The following is a 5,079-nucleotide window of genomic DNA, read 5'->3' on the forward strand; positions in this document are numbered from 1 at the left end:
CTTAACTCTATGAGTACCGTGCAGTAAAGAGATTCATCCTACCTCACACAGGCCAAAATGATACAAAGAAAATGTGCATTTTTGAACCAGGCTGGTTTCCAGGCTGCCACGCGAAAATTCAGGCAAAGCTCAATCCCCATATATTACTGTTCTCTTCCTGACTCATAGCACAGACCTGCAGCAGGATATATTCTCTGTGGCAGAGACAGGCTTAAGCTAGCCTTAGGAAAGGATGTTACCTGGCCTGCTTTGGGCAATAAAGCAATGAACAATGTGCTTAGGCAGTGATAAGAATGATACAGACTTGGCTGAGCCCACACGGACACCACAGGATGTCACCGCAAGCTCCCAATTCACAGGAAAAGGGTGTGTTTGAGAGTTAACCCATATAAAGCAGCAGGCAGGATGGGGTTAAATCAAAACGGTGTACATCCCCCTTCATAATCCATGCGGCAGGGCCACTCCTCTTTCCTGTTTTGAAAGATAAATGATTGCACCAAGGAATGAAAAAGAAAAAAAATCAGAACCCCCCCACCTTCTCCACAGCCCCAGCACCATATGATTAAATCATCACACTAATGGACTGTACAAATAGCATGGCAGCAGCCAGCTAACGGCTATTCTGCCTTCATATGGGGAATTTCGGAGAACGTAACCAGGAGATATGTACACTACCCTACAAGAGAACTGAAGCTCAAAAAGAATTAAGCTAAAAATGTTACACCTTGTGTTTTGGAGTTCTGTACCAGCCCAGGCCCTATATCAGGAAAGATCCGTGCCTCTGAAGATGCCCCAGTAGCTCCCATCTTCTGTTCTACTGATAAACAGCATATGCTCTTGGCTGCTGTCACTTTCCTTTTACCTTCCACATACAGCTTATAACTTATCGACATAAAATTTCAATACAACACTAACTAGTAATTCATTTCTATTCACATTAGATAACAACACAGAAACCCGCGCATTCTGCGCACAATTAGCATTAGAATATAATAATCGGTCCTGTAGCATCATCTTATATGACAGGCAAACCACATTTTCTGCTTAGCTTCTCAACAGCTGCTCAGAGCCCACTGAGCACGTGCAGTGCCACGGACACTGTAAGAGATCCAAGATGGGAAGCTGATACAGCCAACTTTAAAAGACTGGATTATTATTGAAAACTCTGGTCTTGTGCAGTAAATTCAGAATATAAAATAAAGCACCTCTAGGCATACTTTTTATTTAGGCTATCGTTCTCATCCTCTTTAAAAATGCCTTATAGTCGCATACATAACATACCATCACCAAGCACTGAGCGTTGCTTACTCTTACAAGCTGCAAGTAGCTAAGAATCCACACCCCTCACCGCAGGCCTAGGTAGCCAAAACAAAACATGCACAGCCACTTGAAAGGGAAAGTAACTTCATAATTGCCATGTCTTGTGCCTGGTTTACGCAAGCAGTTAAGCTGGATGCTGCGGCCTCATATACACTCAAACTATTCTGACACTGAAATACTAAACAAACAAGTGACTTACACGTAATCCACAAATAAATGCATTCGAAAGGTCTTATTATGGCAATATATATATATATATATATAGATATATAGATATATAGATATATAGTGAATAAAGTTGTATTTGTCTTGTAAATTATAAGGATATTATAAGTTACCGAAGAGTTTCATGACCATATAAAAACACGAGGCCGAAGGTCATGGAACTCTGAGGTTTATTATAATACACAAGTTTCAGTGACTCATGTGACAGAAGTGACATCAGAACTCACAGTTTATAAGGATAGAATTTACAGGATATTCATATATATATATATATATATATATATATATATATATATATATATAAATTTTGCTCATTAGAGCAGCGTGCCCTCTATACTCAGTAGTGTAGAAAGAACCTCACGGCACACAGGTCTGCATGAAGTTTTCAGTGATTTATTGAAGCGGAGTGCACAGCAACGTTTCGGGGTCACCCCCTTTGCTTGACAAAGGGGGTGACCCCGAAACGTTGCTGTGCACTCCGCTTCAATAAATCACTGAAAACTTCATGCAGACCTGTGTGCCGTGAGGTTCTTTCTACACTACTGCTTTGGGGGGTTGCCGAGCCTCCACCCACGTGCACCAGGCATATCTTTGCTGACCTAGAAGGTGGGTGTGCTAATCCACACTACATTGCTTGGAATTGCCCTCTATACTCAGGCCAACATCTGCTCTTTATGTACCGATTCCAAACAGATAGGTTAGGTTGCGAACTATGTAATTGAACACAGGCCTCTATGTTCCAAATGCAATAATGCTTGCACCTATAGTTTGCAAACCAAGCAAGTAATGTAATTTCAAGGAAAAATATAACCATCATTTCAGTGTGCATGCACTTGCAGCAGAGCATAAAAGATAACAATGGGTTAACCACATACTCACTAAGAGGAAATGCTAATAACCAAAACTATAGCTGCTTTAAAGTATAATCTAGAACTGAACAAAGTACAAATTCATCAAGGAAGACGTGTGTAAGAAGGAAAAAAGAAATGGTCACCAAGTAACAATGTTGCTATTGCAGCCTATGGGGAGGAACCTTCATATGAACTAAGTTCTATGGCAGCACCCACCCACCTGCACAGAAAAAAATCAGCAGGGTAGATAAAGGCTGTTTACAGACAGTATCATTATGAAAATGAATGTAAAATAACTAATGATACAAAAGTTGATTAAAGATATTTTCAGAATTTGCCTAATAATAATTAAAATAAATAATGAGCAACGGGTGAATTAAAGAAGAAGTGAGAATTTCCCTTGCAATTCGCTGGAAGGATATATGTAACTGTGATGGGGAGGGAGGGATAATATTTTGCTGAATGGTATTATTATTATTAATAGACGCCTGAATGCATTTGCAGACATCAGTCTTAAAACCATCATGTGAATTATACAGCACAGCAGCCTGATCTACATACTGCCCCAGATTTGCTTTCATACAGTGAGTAATTAACACAAGCCAAGATAAATATATATACATACACTATAAATATACATGCAGCTGCTATCTAGCCCATATTTTCTTTCTCCCACTTGCCATCAGCAGGCTTTCTTCTCAGCGCTCCAACCCTCACACATAAGGTAGATCCCCCACCCAGATTTTGGGCTACATGCCTCTGTTGTACCCCTACACCCGCCCCCTTTCAGTTTATCTTTCACTTAAAGGTATTGTGGCTTACCCCCACATGTAATAAAAGGCACTAAGTTTGCCCAGGAGCAGTAACCAGTAGCAACCAATAATATGTTTGCTTTTAAACATGTGACCAGGAAATTCTACCTGCTTATTGGTTGCTATAGGTTACTGCCACTGGGCAAACTTAGTGCCTTTAATTACATAACCCCAATAGTGTCTTCTTGCACCCTGGGAGGGTGAAATAAAGCTACAAGTCCCCACCTTTAGATGTGAATTGCAGTTATGTGTGAGGTCTAGGATGGGCATAAGTACCTATTCACTTTATTATAGAATCTGAAGGAGGGCAATCTGTCCCTCCTTTCCCACCTACCCGTTAAGATTTTCACCCAATCCGTATTTCTCTATCAGTCCTACACACCAGCCCTTAGTTTACAAGTCTGTGTGCCCCCTTGCCCCTAGTCTGGGAGTCAGTATTAGACGTGCCCAATCTTCTTCATCATCATCATCCTCCTCTGACCTGTCACTTCTCCACCCCCCCACCCAAACCTCTATTCAGCAACACAACTCTCCCTGTTCTCCCACTGGCCTCATCCTCCCACCACATCTGCTCTCTCTTACTTACCCATCAGCACTCTCTTCTCCATTGTCACAGCTGAGTGTATCCAAGGCCAAATACACAATGCTGAGAATCAGTCATCACTCATTAAAGGTTAATTTAGAGAGCTAGGAGTCCAGTAAGGATGCAATTTAAGATAAACATCAGTTATAAGGCACAGGTCCATCAATGTGTTTCTACCTGACTGCACTAAAACCAGATTCCTATAAGATCTACATGAGAACGAGCTAATCATTGTGGATGTATGCTGCATGGCTGCATAGAAACCAGTCTAGTCCGCGCAGATGTCAGCCCTAGCAAACAATAGTTTTTTATCTGTAAACTTCAATCTCATAATAAAAAAAAAGAGTCTTTAAATAGAGCGAGCAGCCCTATAACAAACAATGAACGTACAGGCAGGAGGGCGAAGTCTCCAGCTGTCTCTAGCCGTTCTCTTGTGATGAATCCTCATGTAGATCTCATCCCCTATCAGTTCTCTCTGCTATTTGACCCATCTCAGCACTTTCTTGTGTCCTTCTTCAGCCCCCAACCACCCTCACTTCCCCTTTTTGTCTCTGGAAGATCCTTTCTGTCCTCCTCCTCCTCGTCTTCCTTATCTGCACAAAGTCATTAGTCTCGCACCCAAACATGATTGAACCTCACCAGCCTTCCCCAACTCCCTCACCCACTGCTTCTCATCAAACAACACGGTAATGGTTTTGCGCTAGACATTCTTTCAGCGTGCGCCACTTTTACAGCTCCCAGTATCCCCCCTCCTCCTCCCAGGCAGCCCCAAGGAGTTTACCTCCCAAGTGTCTCGCACTAGGCGGGACAGTCCCGATTTTACCTGCCTGTCCCGCCGTCCCGGATAGCAGGTGAAGATGTCCCGATCTTCCTTGCTTCTTCCGGGTTTTCTCTGCAGTTTCCGGAGCGGCGGAGGGGGGAGCAGTTGTCCCCTTCGGCTCTTTCCGGCTTGCTTGCTTCTTCCGCTCACGCTGCAGATTGATTCTCTCCTTCCGGTGGGTGGTGCTTAGTCAGTGACGTCAGTCTTCTCTCTGCATCAAGACTTCACAGCCGATCGGATCGTCTTTCTGGAGGATGTGCCAGCAGCTTGATGGATGAGATCACTCCCTCGGTCCTCTCTCTGGCTTTCTATTCTGCTGCTGTGCTGTCTCTGACCGGCTGTTCTTGTGTTCTGCTGCTGGTGGGATTAGCTCAGTATGAGGGTATAGCTTATTGTGTGCCCAGAACATTCCTTCTCTGTATATTTGCATACCCCCCAACTGTCCCGTTTTTCACTGGACAGTCCTGC

General features: G+C 43.1%; 1 protein-coding gene across 4 annotated transcripts in view; it reads right to left on the minus strand.

The window, feature by feature from the left end:
* The window catches only part of grb2.L (growth factor receptor bound protein 2 L homeolog), a 28,586-nt gene extending 23,778 nt beyond the window's left edge, over nucleotides 1–4,808 (minus strand). For 2 of the 4 annotated variants that reach the window (XM_018234216.2, XM_018234214.2), the window contains exon 1: nucleotides 4,615–4,808. The gene's annotated coding sequence lies outside the window, so the exon portion shown is untranslated. Of the gene's footprint in view, nucleotides 1–42; nucleotides 297–4,572 lie in introns of those variants that run through there. The other 2 variants (XM_018234215.2, XM_041575560.1) reach the window with 2 other exon arrangements.
* Nucleotides 4,809–5,079: the final 271 nt, after the last annotated feature.

This window comes from Xenopus laevis, chromosome 9_10L (genome assembly GCF_017654675.1).
Source record: "Xenopus laevis strain J_2021 chromosome 9_10L, Xenopus_laevis_v10.1, whole genome shotgun sequence".
NCBI classification, from domain to species: domain Eukaryota; kingdom Metazoa; phylum Chordata; class Amphibia; order Anura; family Pipidae; genus Xenopus; species Xenopus laevis.